Raw genomic sequence first — 21,389 nt, 5'->3', positions numbered from 1 at the left:
GACACGCTTTGATCTGCCAAAGGACACTAATCAAGCAATAGACTTGTACTTGTACTTGCATTTAACACGAGAACTACGAGATTATATAACTAGCCTACTAGAATGGCCATAGTGGTCATTCTGACCGTTAGACTGTACCAAATGTCATGTCATATTTACATTCGAAACTTCTATTGAGGTTTTAGAATGAAGCTTCTAATGTCTGTCAGTCATATTTTATATCGTCATCACCCTAAAAATGTATTGAATAAAATAGAATAATATGGATCAAATGGAGGCCAAGCGAGCATGAGATAGTCCTACATAATCCGATCTTTTTTGTAATATATAATAGTGCTAGACTATACACAAACATAGGCCTATATATATTATATATTAGCTGCTAGACTGCCCGGAGGAAGGTGCGTGCCTCAGCTTTGTGTACAGCAAGTTTTTTCACTGGAATCAAAATCCATGAATAAATGAATCTGTTATATTAATAATAAACACCAGGACACGAAATTTTAATTCTAATGAATGTGAAAATGTATTAGTTCATCGACAACCACAGAACTTGCTATTGTAGCTGATTGATACAAATTTGATTATTTATATTCTATTATTTTCTTTGTAAAATAAAAACAAATCAATGCAATAGCTTATAAAAACATCACCAATGTGTATTTCAATGCATAGTAAAAACCTTAGACATGTATGAATCACATATAGGCCAAACCCAAAATGGCCAAAACAGTTAATAAAGAATATGAACATTAAGCTAAACTGTGGGAAAACTGATTTAGAAAGCAATATTTGTTTTACTGTGAGCAAAAATATCATGCTGTAAAACTATAATGAAAATAGGCTATTATGCTGTAAAATCATTATGAGCGAATTCTCCTAAAAGTGGGCTCACTTGAACAAAAAAGGGGCCCCATTTTAGGAGAATAATTTAATATAAATAATCAAATTTGTATCTGTAATCAGCTACAATAGCAAGTTCTGTGGTTGTCGATGAACTAATACATTTTCACATTCATTAGAATTAAAATTTACGTGTCCTGGTGTTTATTATTAATATAACAGATTCATTTATTCATGGATTTTGATTCCAGTGGCGGCTGCATAGGATTGTTTCCAATTTCCAATAAATCCAGAGCGTTGTAAAGTCCAAAAGTCAACATGTTTTGAAAAAGGATAGATGTAATAATTTCCAAAATTCACAACATGTTTTTTATCTAACGAAATATTCGCCTCAATCCATGTTTGTTGGCGTTTAGACTTTCAAAACCCTTTTCACTGTGGTGGAAAAAACTTGCTGTACACAAAGCGAGGCGCACCTTCCGGGCAGTCTAGCAGCTAATATATAATATATATAGGCCTATGTATGTGTATAGTCTAGCACTATTATATATTACAAAAAGATCGTATTATGTAGGACTATCTGCGTTAAGCTGAGCTCCATTTGATCCATATTATTCTATTTTATTCAATACATTTTTAGGGTGATGACGATATAAAATATGGCGACAGACATTAGAAGCTTCATTCTAAAACCTCAATAGAAGTTTCGAATGTAAATATGACATGACATTTGGTACAGTCTAGCGGTCAGAATGACCACTATGGCCATTCTAGTAGTTATATAATTCGGTAGTTCTCGTGTTAAATGCAAGTACAAGTACAAGTCTATTGCTTGATTAGTGTCCTTTGGCAGATCAAAGCGTGTCTCAGCCATGACAGTATTACAAATGTCATAGACAGTAATGTCTTTGTATTGAAGGCCAAGTTTAAAATATATCTCTATAAATTCATGCGCATCCATGCTCTCAGTATCTTTGAGTAAATGAATGATGGCAATGGCGCTAATCGGAAAAGAGCTATACACACACCGGAAACTGTAACGCTGCGACGCTGAAAGTATCTCGTCGCGACGCGATAGTTTCTCGTGCGCACGCTGAAGATCTCGTGCGCGACGCAAGTATCTCGTGGCGACGCGAGTATCTCGTGCGCGACGCGAAAGTATCTCGTGCGACGCTGAAAGTTTCTCGTGCGACGCGAAAGTTTCTCGTGCGACGCGAAATTCTCTTAGATTTTTTTTTTGCACATTTTTGCACAGGTCACTTCGGGGGCTCCGTAAAATGATGTATAAGATCCTAAGTTAAAGCAATACAAGAATGACTTTAGTCTAAGTTCATTGACACACTATGGCATCGAACTGTATATAATTCTCATCATCTCTATGAGAATAATTCATCTGTCAAAATCCTTTCATTAGGATCATTGAGATAAACAATGTTTCACTTTTAACTTTCTCTAAATTAAAGTGACTTATTAATTGTTACCAGTTTCCATGCCTGATTCTGGCACATCTTTGCTACTCTCTACAAAACCATTTAATCAAATTAAAGTGTATATTTACCACAAACTAATATCACAAAACAAGTCACACATATATTTTATGTTAATGCTTATTGGTTATCATTAGCGAAAACAACACCTGATAAACAAGAAAAGTACGCTACGAACGGGACTCGAACCGCGGTCTCCGGCGTGAGAGGCGACTGCGTTTACCTCAGAGCTACCAAGCTGCTTTAAGCTAATGATGGAAATTAGAGGCTAAAACTCTTTAAACCCACTGACTTCTTTCGGAAAAATCCCCAAAGCCTCATTTGCTTCATTTTTGCTGTCTTTCCTGCTAATTGCCGTTAACTCGCCACTAAGTAACGTTAGTTGATGTCAACGAATGTGCAAGCTCCTCCCCACCTGCTGCATATTCAACAGAGAGGAAGAATCGGAGTTGCCCATAGGCTACCTACAGCAAAGGAACTTATTCTATAGGCTAGATTAAGCCTATGTCTATTTTTAAAGGCTGTATGCAGTATGTGCAAAGCCAAAACACAATGAAATAAGGCAACTTATGATTTCGGGGGTTTACATAGACTTTTGTCCGGTTTCATATTTGTCAGTCAACTATTCAAAATACATTCGGGGCTACACTCAAAACATTCGGGGCTGAAGCCCCGGCAAAATCGGCTGCCGCCGCCTCTGATTATAATATCATATAATTCATGAATTTATGCTTTAATGGCACTGGGAATCAAATTTTGCTGTTTTAATGGGTTTCAATGTAGACATTTTTGTCCTGAAGGTCCCGAGTGCAACTATTTTGTGTACTCAGTGTATTATAGATGTATTATAGGAAATGAGGTTGAAATATCAAAATTCAACCAAAAATACACACCTTTGGCAAATTTCATGCCGTTGGCATTAACAGCCAAATGATTGAAAAAAATAAATAAAAATGTCCTGAAGATTGCACAAGGGTTCAAATAGTTTATACCAAACTTATGCATGTTGTTCATTTCCAAGTGGTTCCAATGTCTCTTTTTCTTCATCCTGCAGGTTTTTGATGAAATAGAGTCATGAAACAGTGACTATTGAACTGAAGAATGGCACACAGGTCCACGGCACGATTACTGGTAATTCTTATTTTCCATTTGTGAAACTAAACTGTCCCGGTGGTTTATACTGTTGGCAATGCAGCTGATTCAAGTGTCTATTTATAAATAATTCTTGAATTAATTTGTATAAATGTCAGGTGTGGACGTCAGTATGAACACTCACCTCAAAGCTGTGACGATGACGCTCAAAAACAGGGAGCCGACTCAACTTGAGTCCCTCAGTATCCGTGGCAACAACATCCGCTATTACATCCTGCCCGACAGTCTTCCTCTGGACACACTGCTGGTTGACATCGAACCCAAGGTCAAGTCAAAGAAGAGAGAGGCTGGTGAGTGCCGTTGTCATGGTGATAATAGTGATGGACAAGCTACACTGAATGCACTGATCGTGTATTGCTTTCAATGTTAAGAAACAGTGAATCCGTTAACTGGTGTTCAAAACTACTATGATGATGTGTTTATGAAGCAAGTGTTAATTCATTATTACCTTTCTTACAGTGGCTGCACGTGGCCGAGGAAGAGGGCGGGGTCGTGGCAGAGGAAGAGGGCGTGGCCGGGGAGGGCCTAGGAGATGAATCTCTGAAGCCTCTGTGCATTTTTTCACATTGTACAGCATTTTTGTTTGTTCTTCCTTTAGAAAATACTTTGTGATTCTGATTTGTTTTCATTTTGTACATTTTAAAATGCCTTCATTTTGAAAACCATATTGAGTGTTTTGTTTGTATGTGCTGAACTGTATGTGTCACTTAAATGATGCAGAACTGTGTTTCTGTAAAGGTGTCTGGTTATTTTTCTAGATCGTTTCAATAAAGTGGTAATTAAAAATCTCCACTCGAGTGTTGAAGGAATATTCCTTTTTATTTAAAGTGGGTCATGATGTGTTTCAACCAAATCATATGATGCGCACTGTCTCCATGGCAACAGTTTATTCTACAGTCACTTAAAAACTTGCAGTGCAGAAATTGTTGTGTTTTGTAAGAGAAATTGAATAGTCAAGTCTAGATGAGATGAAGGCATGGATAACTGTCTCCAGATCCTTAAATGAGAGCAGAGGTTTTAATTTGGCTATTTGCCTTAATTTAAAAAAAGCTACTCCTTACCACAGTATATACCTGTTTTCCAAAAATTAGTTCGGAGTCAAAAATCATAACTAGGTTTTTTGCAAAAGGATGAACATTTGGAAACCGTATATCTAGGTTCCTAGTGATATCAGAGACACCACCAGGGAGACCAAACACAACAACCTCTCATTTAATTGGAGAAAGTTTTTTGCAGTCCAGCATTTAATGTCCTCAAAGCATTTTAGAAGCACAGAGCAAGAGTAATCAGAACTAATAGGAATATATAGCTGAGTATCATCGGCGTAGTAATGATATGAAATATTATATTTCTTCATGATAGAACCCAAAGGGAGCATATAAAGAGAAAGTAGAATGGGTCCCAAGAGGGACCCCTGGGGTACCCCACAAGTGAACAATGCAGAAGAAGAGGGCGAATTTCCAATCGTAACCCTCAGGCTGCGTTCACACTGGACGCGAATAGCGCGTCAGGCGCGAATGATTTCAATGTTAAGTCAATGGTCAGGAGGTAAAGTGATGTAAACTCCCGCTCGGAATCTTTCATTCCAAAATCACTGACAGCTAACTTATGGAGGAAAAATTAATTCTTGCTGTAAGCAGTCACCCAGAATTGTACGATTCCACTTCATATTTTTACAGAGACAGGAACAAAAAGGACCTCGCTTGGAAGAGGGTCAGTGAGGAGATTGGGCAACCTGGTACGTTGTAAATACAAATTAATCTTTAATATTTGTCCACTTCTTTACGATATAAATGCTAGTCACTGTAATTTCTTGAACAAGAACATGTGGACATCAAAACAAATACAGAGCGGTGACTCTCTCCACGAATGCTCGATCAACATCAGCCATCTTGTAAAAAGATGGCCGTCAACGGGTTTCGCCTCCGGAGTTTCATCGGATTTCGCCTCCGACGCTGTCACGCGCAGAATTCCGCTTCAAACTTTTGTTTTTTACGGCGTCAATTTCAGCTCTTGACGCGTGAATGGATTCAAAGTGGTCAAGCGTATAACTAGACGCGGTAGGCGCGAATTTGACGCGCTATTCGCGTCCGGTGTGAACGTACCATCACAGTCCTATCTGAGAGGTATGATGTAAACCAATCTAAGACAATGCCCTTGATGCCAACCTCATCCCTTAAAGGTTTAAAAAGCATGGTCAACGGAATTTTTATATCTTATGCTACAGAACTGGCTCCACTTTTGCTAGAAGTTTATTAGAATCATTAAAGAATGGAAAGCTTCCGCCAACCATGACACAAGCCCGGATCAGTCCGATACATAAAAAGGACAAAGATCCAAGCGAGTGTAAGAGGTACTGTCCAATTTCCCTGATCCAACTAGACATTAAAATATTGTCAAAAATTCTGGCTAACCAATTAAGTAAAGTTATGACTTCTCTTATCAGAGATCAGCTGGGGTTTATTCAGGGCCGCAGCTCTTCTGATAACATTAGGCGTCTCATCAATATCATGTGGTCAGTGGTGAATGATCCGACTCTGGTTGCTGCCATCTCACTTGACACTGCCAAGGCGTTTGATGTGGTAGAATGAGATTATTTTTTTAAGATTTTGGAAATATCCAGGTCGAGAATACTTTTAATGAATGGATTAAGTTACTTTATAGACACCTGGTAGGGGTGGTACAAACAAATTTATTAATTTCAGATTATCTTTCTCTGGATAGGGGTCAGAGTGTATTGTAAGGGGGATTACTACACTTTGTGACCTATATGAGAGTGGAGAGTTGAAATCCTTTGAAAATTTGGTTCAACATTTTGGGATTCCCAGATCTCAGTTCTATAAGTATTTACAGCTGCACCACATGCTCTGTACTGTTTTTGGGAGTAGTTTACACCCCCTAAAAAGCGGCAGATACTCTGGGAGAGGTGATTACTGATTTTGGAAAAGGTCATGAGGTATTACTCCCTGCTAATTCAGAGTCTGGGGAACGGAGCTTCAACTTCTGTCAAGAGATTATGGGAGAAAGATTTTAACTTGGCATTGGAGGAGGGAGTGTGGGCTTGGATTCTAAAAAACATCAAGTCTGCATCTAGAGATTCAAGGGTGCACTTTATACAGTTCAAGATTTTACATAGATTGTATTGGACCCCCACTAGATTGTGTAGGCTTGGTCTTAAAGATGCACCCATCTGCTGGCAATGTCAATCAGAAGATGGAGACACAACCAAAACAAATATTTTTGTGTGTGTGTTAAGATCCAAGAATTTTGGTTGAATTTGTTTGTTATGTGTGAGGTATTGGGCACTCATTTTATTATTCCCCAGACTATGGGATAGTGGGGGTTAAATATTGATTATGTTTGTATATGTTTTTCTTTTCTTTGTTTAATAGATTAATCACTTTGTTGACTTGAATCAAGGAACGGCAATTTGGACATTCATTTTTTCCCCCGGATCTATCAAGTCATTCAAAGATACATTCAAATGTGTTTCACACACAAAATACTTGAACACACCTCTTTATGATTTTACTTTTTACTTTTCAGAATACAAAGTAATTTTTTATTTTTTTTAAGTAAAAATTTCTAAGTGGTGTAAACATTCGGAGATTGTAAACAAGAAAACAATTCTCATTAAAAGTTTGAAATGTTATCTAAAAAAATTAAAAGGTCAAAAAGTATTCAAAACCAATATGAATATATTTATACAAATTTGATACATGTGTTTTAAACTGGAGTTTTAAAAGATTTCCCCATTTTATAATTTAGACATCTTTATTTGTCATTGACCCATAAAAGACACTTGAGGAAGAATAATATATATAAGTATATAAGAATAATAATTATATAAGTTACACACATCAGTGTGTCAGTTCAGTTTGTCTCTGTTGATTCTGTTGACTGTGACGTCTCTGTTTTCTTCACAATCATTACTGTTCATGATCAGTTCTCAAAGAGATGTCCATCTAAATCCTAAAACACACAAAGTCAAAGTCAAATGTGCTGTATGGGACATTACCGCATTATTTATTTCAGAAAAACATACTCTCACTATCTGTGACTGATCGAACATCTCCATTGCAACTCTATTTAATAGTAATCAATAGAAAAAAACTCAAATCTGTTCATCACACACACACAGAGACACTGAAAGAGCTGAAAACATAATTGATATATATACACAGATCAATGAATCAATCTGATATTAAATACAGTTAAATACATATATAGTACATAAGCAACAATTCATCAGCAAAATAAAGGAGATCAATTCAAATATGATTATATTAATCATCACTACTCACTTCAGTGTCTCCAGTTTATAATATGGATCATCTTTTAGATCAGAGAGCAGCTTCACTCCTGAATCTCTTAGATTATTACCAGACAGATCCAGATCATTCAGGTGTGAGGGGTTTGATCTCAGAGCTGAAGTCAGAGCAGCACAACCTTCATCTGTGACACGACAATAACTCAACCTGCAGAGAACAATTACACACTCTTCACTATCTCAGTTCACAACACACACATCAGTTTAACAGAGATTTGGTGGGGTGGGGTTAAGACCCCCCTTGAGCATTTTGACCAGCCCACCCATTGTACCCAATTGCCAGTCCATCCCTATTTACTCACCATTGTGTTGTTCCAAACCTATATGACTCTCTTTCTTCAGTGGAACTAAAAAGGAGATGTTATGCAGAATAACAGCCTCAGTCACAATTCACTTTCATTGTATGAAAAAAAGATGTAAAGAAAGTGAATGGTAACTGAAAATTCTCTCAGAATTTTCTCACCCTCTCTCGGCTGGTCTGAAATTGGCAGGGTAAAAAAAATTTCACTGCACACCCTCAATATTTTGAGTGACTCAGTGTGTGTTTTGAGTCGGCGAGCAGCTCAGGATCATTGATAGTAAATCTGTGAAAAGTTAGTCTTTCCTCTTGCGATGATACCCGCAGATGTAATCGAATGTTTTTCAGTATGTTGAGGATCAGCACATACAAGCACCATTTAAAAAAGAAACAGATACAAATACAAATCTGCAGCAAAACCAGTTCAGCTTCTGTATAACATTCCTCCTGCTCTGTTGTAAATAACACAGCGCTTCCGTATTTGACATATTTCATGTGTCAGTTCTTGAACTTTCCAACTCACTTATGCCACTTGAGAGTCTTTGTGTATTCGACCCTCATGAGCGAGCTGATAAACAGTTAAACAGTTTTAAATAATTATCTATTTCTTAAGTACACCTAGTGTTTCACTTCAGAAGACATTAATTAATCCACTGGAGTTTAGTTTATTCTGACTTTATGTGCTTTTTAGATCTTCAAAGATCTGATCACCATTCACTTGCACTGTATTAAACTACAGAGCTGAAATATTCTTCTAAAAATCTTAATTTGAGTTCAGCAGAAGAAAGAAAGTCATAAACATCTGGGATGGCATGAGGATGAATAAATTATGAGAAAATTTTTACGTTTTGGTGAACTGTCCCTTTAAATAATATTCTGCTAATATTAAGTTCAATCAACAGCATTTGTGGCATTATGTTGATTAGCACAAAAATTTAATTTGACTCGTTTATCTTTTTCTTTAAAAACAAAACAAAAACAAACAAACACAAAAACACACAAAAATACACAAACACATAAATCGCAGTTACAGTGAGGCACTTGAATGAGACCAATTTTTGGAGGGTTTAAATCCAGAAACGTGAAGCTTATAATTTTATAAAAGCACTTACATTCATTCTTCTGTTGAAACTTGTGTATTATTTCAGTTGTAAAGTTATTTAAATCATAATTTTTACATCGTCATGGTAACAAAGTTGTATAATCTGCTATAAATTTACACAGAAGTAACACTAAAATTATGTTTACACTCATATCCTTTATGTCTTGTATACTCTTAAAACTAAATGTGTGTGGTATCATCATTATGCGACAGAATCCTGTCGGCTGAACTCAATTTAAATTTAACCTGGAATATTCCTTTAAGTTTAATTCAGTAAATAAATCTGTTAAAGATAAAATACACTTATATATTCAAGCTGAGCTGAAATCTATGAACAGCATTCAAACATATGAGTCCTTTTTGTCCAGGTGGGTGAGGGCCAGATGGATGTGGTGGCGATGGCGTCGTCTGTTGAACGGTTCGGATGATATGCAAACTGCAGTGGGTCTAGTGAGGGAGGGGGGCCAGCTGGGTCTTAATGTGCCTCATGACGAGCCTCTCGAAGCACTTCATGATGATTGGTGTGAGTGCGACGGGACGGTAGTCATTGAGGCAGGACACTGGGGATGATGGTGGTGGCCTTGAAGCACATTGGAACGACGGCGCTGCTCAGAGAGATGTTGAAGATGTTGGTAAGAACATCTGCCAGCTGGTCTGCACATCCTCCGAGCACTCTGCCAGGAATGTTGTCTGGTCCAGCAGCCTTCCGTGGGTTGACTCTATGTAGAGTTTTCCTCACATCCGCCGTGGTAAGACAGAGCTCCTGATCGTTGGGAGGAGGGGTGGTCTTACTCGCCACCATGTCGTTCTGCACTTCAAACCGAGTGTAGAAGTCATTCAGCGCATCTGGAAGGGAGGCATCTTTGTCACAGGCAACTGATGTTGTCCTGTAGTTGGTGATGGCCTGGATGCCCTGCAACATGTCACCGCTGTCCTGGAAGTGACTGTGGATTCTCTGGGCGTGTGCATACTTTGCCTCTCTGATTGCCCGGGACAGTTTGGCCCTGCTCTGAAGGCGGAGTCTCGGGTCCTCATCAGCGTGCACACCTCCGCAGTTATCCACGGCTTCTGGTTAGAGTGTGTGGTGATGGTCTTGGAGAAAGTGACATCATCAATGCACTTGCTGATGTAGCTGGTCACTGATGCTGTGTATTCTTCCAAATTGGTAGAATCGCCATATGTTACAGCCTCCCTGAACATGTGCCAGTCAATACACTCAAAACAGTCCTGAAGAGCAGAGATGGCTCCTGGTGGCCAGGTTTTCACCTGCTTCTGAAGCGGTTTTGTGCGTCTGACGAGTGGTCTGTATGCTGGAATTAGCATAACAGAGATGTGGTCTGAGTAGCCGAGGTGGGAGCGGGGCTCCGCCCGATAAGCGCCTGGGATGTTTGTGTAAACAAGATCAAGTGCGTTCACCCCTCTCGTTGCAAAGTCACATACTGATGGAATTTAGGGAGCACTGTCTTGAGATTAAAGGGGTCATGACATGGGTTTTTTTATTGTATTATTATGTTCCCTTAGGTGCAATTATAGTATTAATATATTTTTTTTTAAGAAAAACTTTTAAAATCTAGTGATTTATGACCTTTTCCCACCCTGTTTCTCATCCTCTGATTCAAACAGTCTGTTTTGGGGGCGTTTTCCATTTAAGACTTCAGTGTTAACGCCCACTGTTATGATTGGCTAACGTCAGTGCCTATGTATCAATTATTGACGCCCCCAGCCAGAACATTGCGGATTCAGCGTAAAATATAGATTACTTACAGTTTGCGTCGTCGTTGTTCCCAGAATAGTCGGCACGGACTTATCTTTGAGCAACAGTTTTCTGGCAAAGCCAGCATCATATTGAGATTTGTTCTCAAAACAGTCATCCTTAAAATGTACAGAACAAACGCTTAAGTTAACACTGCCGTGACTGGGACGTCCGCAAAAAATAAACTGCATCCATTTTTCCCTGACGTCTGGATCTTTCGGCAGCTTATTCAGAGGTTTTGTTTGACCACAGCCAGGAACAGCACATCTGTGTGGCATCGTAATTTTCCTGTGCACAAGTAGTCTCTGTCAGAGCTCGCTGTCCATCGACTGAACACTTGTGAGGCGCACGGCGATACGAAATTAGCGTAGTTGTCTTGCGCTAAAAGCGTAGTTATCTTGTGCTGGAGGCGGTCATATGCAAACGCTGGTACGTCACTTCTAACCGCCATGTCACTTCTAACCATGAATCCAGAACGAGCTGTATTTTGAGCTTGATTAAATAAATGATTCGTTTAGAATGGGGAGGACGTCTTAAAATATTAAACTTGCAGGACGTTTTAATGATACAAAGACCTCTTATATACCAAAAGATCAAGGCAAATTTGGTTTCTCATGTCATGACCCCTTTAATAACAATAAACAGTCGGTGTGAGCGTTCTACAGTTCACTTATAGCCCCATACAGTTCACAGAGCGCTTCCTTAGCATTAGCGCTGGGCGGAATGTAAACTCCGGTTATGCAAACAGTAGTGAATTCCCGTGGTAAATAAAAAGGTCTGCATCTAACAGTCACAAGCTCCAACAGCGATGAACAGTAGCTAGAGACTAGCACAGAGTTCTTGCACCATTCCGTGTTGATGTAAACACACAAGCCACCACCGCAAATCTTACCGCAGAGAGCTGTATTTCTGTCGGCATGAAAGGAGGCGAGCCCGTCTAGCTGAATGGCGGCGTCCGGAACTCTGTCGCTGAGCTACGTCTCCGTGAAAACAAAGACGCAACAGTCTATAAACTCACGCTGCGTTGCCTGCTGGAGTCGGATGTAGTCCAGTTTATTGTCCAGGGAGCAAACATTTGAGAGCACGATAGACGGGAGAGCCGGCCGCCTAGGGTTTGTTTTTAGCCTAGCATGGGCTCTTGCCGCACTTCCGCTTTCTCGCACACCACTTACGATGTCCTCTCCCCTGGCCACCGGCATCAGGTGACACCGAGGACTGGAGGCCTGGTCTCCGTAGCAAACAGAGTACATTTACATTTATGCATTTGGCAGACGCTTTTATCCAAAACGACTTACAGTGCACTTATTACAGGGACAATCCCCCCAGAGTTAAGTGCCTTGCTCAAGGACACAATGGTGGTGGCTGTGGGGATCGAACCAGCGACCTTCTGATTACCAGATTACCAGTTATGTGCTTTAGACCACTACACCACCACTATATGTGTAGCGCCTCCTGCAGTTCATCATGCAGCTTGGTTTTTGCATGTGTCTTATATCTTAGTAGTGTTTGGCAATGGTAGACACGACCACCGTTGCTCCGATGACAATGTGCCGCAAAAGTCTGGCTTTTTAAACAAAAATAGCGCTGTTTTGGATCCGGAGTGGCCGCTGCGTGCTACCGCGCCGCCATCTTGGATCTATCCACGAAAAGTCCAAGAAAATGAAGAATCAAATTATACACACATAAACCCTTCTCCCCTGAACACACCCATATGACACAAACACTCAACCCAGTGGTCATAAATATTTGGAATAAAAAAAAAGAAAAAAAAAGGATACATGATACATTTAATGAAGCCCACCTTTCCACTTAATTCGAAAACCCTTTTAATTAAGGGATCAGACAAATTTGCAGGGAATAAAATTCCCAAATACTTAAATGCCCTGTTTGGGCCACTGGAAGGCATCTGGCTGAAAAGCGGTTACTGAACAGTACACTGTCAGAGCCAAAGCTTCGGATTTAGACCAATTGACTTTGTGTCCTGATAATTTAGAAAAGGAATTAAAAATTCTGTTTAGGCAAGGCATAGATCTAGTGGAGTCAGAGACGAATAAATCTGTGTAATGCAGAAGTTTATGCGCCACACCTCCCACCATCACCCCTGGAAAATCATCTTCCTTTCTTATCATGGCTGCTAATGGTTCCAGGGCAAGACAGAACAATGGGGAAAGAAGGCAACCCTGCCGGGTGCCCCTGTCCAGAGTAAAATAATTGGAAATTAATCCATTTGTTTGTACCGTCGGTACAGGTTGTCTATAAAGTAGCTTAATCCAACCAATAAAAGCATTCCCTAACTTGTATATTTCCAAAATCTTAAAAAGATAATCCCATTCTTCCATATCAAACGCCTTTTCGGCATCAAGTGAAATGGCAGCAACTGGAGATTGACCATTTGCTACTGACCACATGCTCTTGATGAGATGCCTAATGTTATCAGAAGAGCTACGGCCCCAAATAAACCCCACCTGATCTATATTATAAGTGATACTTTACTTAATCGAATAGCCAGAATTTTTGACAAATCTTTTACATCTAACTGGATCAGGGAAATTGGACAGTAACTTTTACACTTGCTTGGATCTTTGTCCTTTTTAAGAATCAGACTGATCCGGGCTTGTGTCATGGTTGGTGGAAGATGTCCATTCTTTAATGATTCCATAATAAACTTCTAGCAAAAGTGGAGCCAGTTCTGTAGCATAAGATCTAAAAAAAACTCAGCGGCAAAGCCATCCGGCCCCGGAGCCTTGCCTGTAGGCAGGACCTTAATTACCTCACCAAGCTCCTCCAAGATTATCTCAGAATCAAGAGAAATGTTTTGCTCAATCGTCAGTTTAGGAAGTTCTAATGGTTCCACAAAGTTTCTTATATCGTAATCAGTGGATGAAGATGTGGAACTATAGAGATCAAAATAGAATTCTTTAAAAGCATTATTAATATCAATGGTCGAGGTAAACATTTAGAGAGAATGGTAGAAAAAGACTCTTTCTGCTTTATATATCTAGCCAAAAGTTTTCCTGCTTTGTCCCCTGACTCAAAGTATGACCAAATATGAATAACCAAAACTCCACTTTCCGCAACAAAATAGTATTATATCTGTATTTCAATTGGGTAAATTTTCTGAGGCCATCAGACGACATAAGTGCTTCAGCTCTGCCTCTGCCATTTTAATATTTCCTTCCAACTCCACAAGTTCTCGTGCTTTGGATTTTTTGATGAATGAGACATTCTGTATGATCCGACTCCTAAGAACTGCCTTAAATGCCTCCCAAGCCACGGCCACAGAGGATGCTGAGGACCAGTTGGTCTCAGAAAATCATTGATTTCAGTCTTTAACATTTGTTGGAATTCAGGATTTTGCAAAAGGGATACATTAAGGTGCCAACTATATGATTTCTTTTTCTCCATATATGGCAACACCTTTAAACTCACCAGGGCGTGATCTGAGACTAAATTGTTTCCTATTGAGTAATTAACAATAGATTAAATGATAAAAGGATATTTAAAAAAATCTATTCTAGAATAAATCTTATGGACTAATGAAAAAAATGTATAGTCCCTACCAGAAGGGTTTAAAAGTCTCCAAATATCTGTAAGACCAAGATTTTTACACATCGTGTTAAGTGTCAATGTTGCTCTAGGGGGCATGCACACTTTTGCTTCACTATGATCAAGGACTGTCATCAAAAGATTAAAGTCTCCTCCCAATATTATATCATGAGGGGTGCCAGCGGCTTGCAACATCCCTTCAAGATCAACAAAAATGCAGCGATCATCAGCATTATTAGCCAAAATCAGACTTTGTCCCTGAATTTCTGCTAAAACAATAATGACTCATACTAATTTATCTTTAAATTTTTTGAGACATTTGAATTGTAGATGTTTATTTACCAATATAATGACTCCCTTGCTCTTACTTGAGCCAGCACTAAAGAAAACATGTCCACCCCATATCTTCCCAAATTTTTCTTGAAGCAACACTATCATATTTCTTAAGTTTAAGAAAATAAATAACCTTCCTTCTTTTTATGGGGTGCCCATTCACATTCCATGTGGAGAGAGATAGCACCCTCATATTAACATTTGACATTTTGATATAGTAGAAAAAAATTAATTGTGTGCCAAAAACAAAATTATGAAGACCACTTTTTAACAATAAAACCCTGAACTTCTCCCTGAACAAAACAAACAGAAAAAATAAAAATGTGTGAATTAACGAAAGTGCCAACCGGTGTCGATCCCTCTAAACTCAAAGAGTCCATGTACTCCTACGAGAGCCCCTGCGATAGCTTTGCCATCGGATTGCGCAATTTTGTTTCCTCGGACAGACAAACAAATGTTCAGTTCTGTTATGAGTGCAGTAGATGATGTAATCATTCCAATGTCCCACGAAAGTACTACACAAATCATACTTCAGCCAACAGAAGGCATAAGCACAAGGAACTAAAAGATTCATCCACATCTTTTCTGAAGCAGTTTTATTTAACAAAACAAGCTCCAACCGCTAGGTGGAACCAGCACAAAAGGAAACAAAACATGCATCCCGGTTCCTCGGATGGTCAAGAGTCAATTCACTCAGTGGGTGCATAAAAGTACATGACTTACAAAGTCCGGCAAATTTATAAAAGACAACTGTGTCCAATCAGCACTGTGGTTTAGATGACCAATGGAAACATTCCTGAGGGTTTCTTCATGACTGTGGGGCGTGGTTTGAGTTTAAGTGGTTTGGGGGGTTGGTGATCATGCCTTTAGAAATGCACTGACATGCAAGTTTATCTTCAGCGGAAGACAAGCTCCACCTCTGCTTTATTTTATTATGACACTGCTTCTGTATTTACTTATATTGTATTTTTTTTATAATTCCCTCATATTTTGCAATCTACATCAGCTAAAGCTGTTTGGAAAGTTTGTAATGTGTCCGGACTGTGCGCTGTTTTCTTTCTCTCCTCTATCATGTACTCGAGCTGAATTAGAGTTTCATATGATCTTGTGTTAAATGAAATAATATGACTATTCAACAATGACATTTTTTGAAGATAACGTTGACTAATCGCATCAGCCCTATGTCAGAATATCAGATCATGTGACTCTCAGATGATCTTCAGTTTACAGTGAGGATTCTCCAAACATGAGAGGGAGTAAATTACAGATTTTAAATTTTTTAGGGTAAAATTAGGACTCAATCTAATAAGTTAAAGCAACATTTTCTTCTGTTATCTGACAGAACTCTGTTTTCAATATGTTCTTTATTTCATTATTGTTAAATCATTATTATTTACCACAGAAGGAGAATGAAGGAGGGTTTGAGAGTTTTGTGAAGTCTTACCACAGTTCCTCCAGTTTACAGTGAGGATTCTTCAGTCCATCAGAGAGCAGCTTCACTCCTGAATCTCTTAGTTTATTATCAGTCAGATTCAGTTGTCTCAGGTGTGAGGGGTTTGATCTCAGAGCTGAAGTCAGAGCAGCACAACCTTCATCTGTGACACGACAATATCTCAACCTGCAGAGAACAATGACACACTCTTCACTCTCTCAGTTCACAACACACACATCAGTTCAACAGGAGAATATTACCATTCCTGTGTCTGTTTAATATTCTTTCTAATGTATGTGTGTTTGTGTTTCAAATGTGTAAAGAAACTCAAATTCAAAATGATACAAAAATATATAAATATGAATGTAGCTACTTAATCAACCATTTTTACTGACAATGAAAAAGCTTTAATTCAATCTAAACATTAATTAACAAAGATTAATATCTTTTTAAATATCAAACACAAAATAATTTGTTTTATGTTTTTCCTTCAATTTCTTCATAATTCCTTCATTTTAGCTCATGTGGTTTATTTTAAATACTGTAAATGAATCAATTATGACTTTTCTGTCTGGTTTCTCTGTTCTCTGATTCTGGTTCTTGATTTTGATTTGTTTGTTTCTCTAATGAACTTCTGGACTTCTCTGATCTTATGATCGTTTATTGGATGATGTTTTTTGGATTTACATTTGACGATCAGTTTCTATAGTATTTCTTAATAACATGTGACACATAGTTCACACATAACTCTATATTATTGGAAGAATTGTTGCAATTATGCACAATTTACAAATATTTCTGTCAGAATATCAGATCATGTGACTCTCAGATGATCTTCAGTTTACTGTGAGGATTCTCCAAACATGAGGGGGAGTAAATGACACATTTTTCATTTTTTAGGGTAAAATTAGGACTCAATCTGATAAGTTAAAGCAACATTATATGAGAAAACTCTGTTTTCAAATTTGTTTTTGTTTTAATTAAAACAATTTCTGTTATTGTTAAATCATTGTTATTTACTGCAGAAGGAGAATGAAGGAGGATTTGAGAGTTTTGTGAAATCTTACCACAGTATCTCCAGTTTACAGTGAGGATTCTTCAGTACATCAGAGAGCAGCTTCATTCCTGAATCTCTTAGTTTATTCCCAGACAGATACAGTTGTCTCAGGTGTGAGGGGTTTGATCTCAGAGCTGAAGTCAGAGCAGCACAACCTTCATCTGTGACATCACAATCACTCAAACTGCAGAGAACAATGACACACTCTTCACTCTCTCAGTTCACAACACACACATTAGTTCAACAGGAGAATATTACCATTCCTGTGTCCGTTTAATATTCTTTCTAATTTATGTGTGTTTGTGTTTCAAATGTGTAAAGAAACTCAAATTCAAAATGATACAACAATATCTAAATATGAATGTAGCTAACACTTAATCAACCATTTTTACTGATGATGAAAAAGTTTTAATTCAATCAAAACATTAATTAACAAAGATTAATAAATCAGATATCTTTATAAATATCAAACACAAAATAATTTGTTTTATGTTTTTCCTTCAATTTCTTCATAATTCTTCATTTTAGCTAATGTGGTTTATTTTAAATACTGTCAATAAATCAACTGTGACTTTTCTGTCTGGTTTCTCTGTTCTCTGATTCTGGTTCTTGATTTAGATTTGATTGTTTCTCTACTGAACTTCTGGACTTCTCTGATCTTATGATCGTTTATTGGATGATGTTTATTGGATTTACATTTGGACGATCAGTTTCTATAGTACTTCTTAATAACATGTGACACACAGAGTTCACACATAACTCTATATTATTGGAAGAATTGTTGCAATTATGCACAATTTACAAATATTTCTGTCAGAATATCAGATCATGTGACTCTCAGATGATCTTCAGTTCTCTTTCATCATCTCGTGTTCGAGATCCACCTATGGGAAGGGCATCCGTACCTGACCTCTGCAGAAGCATCCAATTGCACCAAGTCTGGCTAGACAGACAGAAGCGCGTGTCCTATGCTCGGTAAGGTCCCGCCCCTTACCTAAGGGCATATAACAATCTGCACGCGCTGCTGCTCCTCAGTTGACATTCGCTTCTCGCGACCTCTGTTTTGTACTCAGCTCGGTTGAAATTAGAGTTTTTCACTCACCCGTCTACAGGAGGATACATCGCACAGATCAGCCTCCGCCTGACGTGATTAACCTTTTTTCAGCCAACTTAGCTGTTTATTGTTTATTGCAAGCCGCCCAAGCTCGCTCTAAACTACCACCAGGCTGCCCGCCTTTTCTCTCTCCTGCTCCACGCAAGGATTTTTCGGAGTTTTCGAACATTTATGGCATTTTCTAAGCCTACGGCCTCCTCTGGGGGCAGCCTATCGCGTGCCTGCCCGGCCGCGTGCGGTGCCCTCATCGCAGCCAAGGATTCCCATCCTTTATGTGTTGTGTGCATGGGTCTCAAACATGCGGAGGAGGCTCTAGAGTTTCCGGAAAACTGTAGCCACTGCCTGGCGTTGCCTAAAAAACTCCGCCGCCGGAGGCTCAAGGTCGCCGCTACCCAGTGCACCGACCTCGAACTCTCCGACTCCGATGGGGGTAACGGTGATGACGACGCGCTCCTGGTTTCCTCCGGGCGCGGCCTCGCTCAGCTGGGCTGATCAACACAACCCGGAATTTCCTGAGGAGATTCTCTCAGTGGACCCCTCGTTCGCCAATGAGCCGGCTGGTTCTGGTGACTACGACGATGCGGGCCTTCTTGAAGGTTCGGAGGACGAGGATGCCATCCCGTCTTCTGTGACTCAGGCTAACGCCCCTGCAGCCCTCACCCAGTCTGTCCTCATCGAGGTTTGTGAGCGAGCGGCCGCTCGCCTCAATATCGAATGGCCAGCTTTACAAAGTGCCACTGACCAAGAGAGGGACGTGTATGACGGGAAACTCCTGGGACCCCCTCCAGGCTCGAGAAAACAACTTCTCCCCGTCCTTCCTGCATGCGCAAAGCATATGAGGTACTTTTGGGGGGACCCGCTGGACCTAAAACACGGTCTCGCGGGCCTTGAAGTAAAGGACATGACGGCCCTTGGGATGGGTGACCCCCACCATCGAGCCCTCTGTCGCCAGACACCTTAATCCATCTCAAGGTGGTCTACTTGCCCCCCAAACCTGTTCTCCCGAACAAAATGGACCGGTTTTCTGCCTCTATACACCAGGCCTCTTACAAAGCCTCGGCCTTGGCCGTCAGAGCCCTCAATGTCTCCTCTCTTCTGTCTGCATACCAGGCTGAACTCCTGGTCGATATGGGGCAACAATTGGAAAAAGGGACCCCCACACCCTCTCTGTGGAAGGAGATTGTTACGGTGAATGACCTTGTTCTCCGTAATGCCCGTCAGGCCGTCCAAGCCTGCGGGCGCTCTATGGCGTTCTCAGTGGCTGGAGAACGTGCTCTTTGGCTTAACTTGTCGGGCCTCCCTGACAGTGAGAAACGGCGCATTGCGGGTGCCCCTGTAGAGCCTGGCCAGGCTCTATTTGGCCCTGCCGTCGCTTTAATGCAACAGCGTTGCGACGACAAGAGGAAGGAGGACGAAGCGCTAAAATTATGCCTCCCGAGGAGAGCGGCACCGCGCCAGGCACCACCCGCGCGACCACCCAACCCTCCTGCTTCGGGGCGTCCTTTCCATTACCCCGGTAAGGCAAAGCCTCGGAATAAGCCACCTCATCAGCAGGGTAACCCGCCTTCTGCTAAGCCTTGGGGTAGAATGTCTTTCGCCGCGGCTGCGGCCAAGAAACCCCCACTCTACCCCCTCCGATTCTAAACGGAAGCGGCCGGCCTGATCCATGGCCTCAGGGGGCTTTGAGTCCACGTTCTCGGGCCACCAGCCCCCGGACTCTTGTTCGACCCTCCAAGTTCTCAAGAAAAGGAGGGTTTCACTCGGTGGGGTCAGCCCCCCTACCAGTGGGTGCCCACCCTGTGTGTTCGGTTCAGAACCATGTGTGTTCCCCTGTTCAGCCCATATCAGGGAACTTCCATGTGCTGGAAGTGTTTACAGTGAGAAACAGTATGAGAGCAGTGTCACCACACAGCCCCTATTACATCTCTCCCACACACTCAATAAAGGCTTCGGCCCAAGTGTTTCAAAAAAGAAAAAGAACACAAAAAATCACAAAAATCCAGCACAGAGAGAGAACATCTCTCCACAACCCCTTATGTCGCCCCTATGTTGTCCACTAGATGGCGCCATTGTATTTCAAATGAGCAACTCGGGCATAAACGCAGCAATAAGCGCTTCCCCGGCTCAGGTGGGCTCACTTGCGAGCCACACAACAGCTTGGCAGGCTGTGTCGGCTCCCGAGTGGGTGATTCGAACCATAACGAAAGGGTACAGGCTCCAGTTTGCCAGGAGACCTCCACCTTTCGGCGGCGTTATCTTTTCTCACACAGAAAAGAGCGCTGCACACATTCTGAAAGAAGAAATTTCCTCCCTCCTCGTGAAGGGGGCGATTCAAGTAGTACCCCGAGATCAATGCAATCAGGGGTTTTACTCCCGTTATTTCCTAGTTCCAAAGAAGGACGGCTCTCTCCGTCCTATTATGGATCTCAGAGTGTTAAACAAACATTTGAGGAAATACAATTTCAGAATGTTAACACACGGCACACTCGCGCGCTCAATTCATCAGAACGACTGGTTCACATCAGTCGATCTGAAAGATGCCTTTTCCACATCAATATGTACGCCCCGCACAGGAAATTTCTTCGCTTTGCCTATCAGGGCATATGCTACGAATTCACAGTCCTCCCTTTCGGCCTCTCGCTGAGTCCGAGGGTGTTCTGTCTATGTGCGGAAGCGGGCTTAGCGCCGCTGAGAATAACGGGTCTCAGGATCCTAACATACATAGACGATTGGTTAATCATAGCCAATTCCAGGGAAGAGGTGGTGCAAGACACTCGCCGTGTGCTCACGCACATCACATCACTCGGGTTCAGAGTGAATGTGAGCAAGAGCAATTTCACACCTGCCCAGAGTGTTATATTCCTGGGTCTGGAGCTGAATTCAATCTCAATGCGCGCGCGCCTTTCACAAGAACGCGTTCGCTCTCTAATGAATTGTCTATC

At 40.6% G+C, this 21,389-nt stretch overlaps 1 protein-coding gene and 2 pseudogenes across 1 annotated transcript in view; 2 read left to right on the top strand and 1 right to left on the bottom strand.

Moving 5' to 3' along the window:
• LOC127650380 (NACHT, LRR and PYD domains-containing protein 3-like) overlaps nt 1-21,389 on the top strand; it is a 1,539,373-nt gene that overhangs the window by 533,668 nt on the left and 984,316 nt on the right. The gene's annotated exons all lie outside the window — the stretch shown is intronic.
• The window catches only part of LOC127650389 (NACHT, LRR and PYD domains-containing protein 12-like), a 201,273-nt pseudogene that overhangs the window by 89,036 nt on the left and 90,848 nt on the right, over nt 1-21,389 (bottom strand).
• On the top strand, nt 3,389-4,038 carry LOC127650475 (small nuclear ribonucleoprotein Sm D1-like; annotated as a pseudogene).

This window comes from Xyrauchen texanus, chromosome 10 (assembly GCF_025860055.1).
Source record: "Xyrauchen texanus isolate HMW12.3.18 chromosome 10, RBS_HiC_50CHRs, whole genome shotgun sequence".
NCBI lineage: Eukaryota > Metazoa > Chordata > Actinopteri > Cypriniformes > Catostomidae > Xyrauchen > Xyrauchen texanus.
The sequence above is the reverse complement of the archived record's forward strand: the minus strand, read 5'-3'. Positions and strand labels throughout refer to the sequence as shown.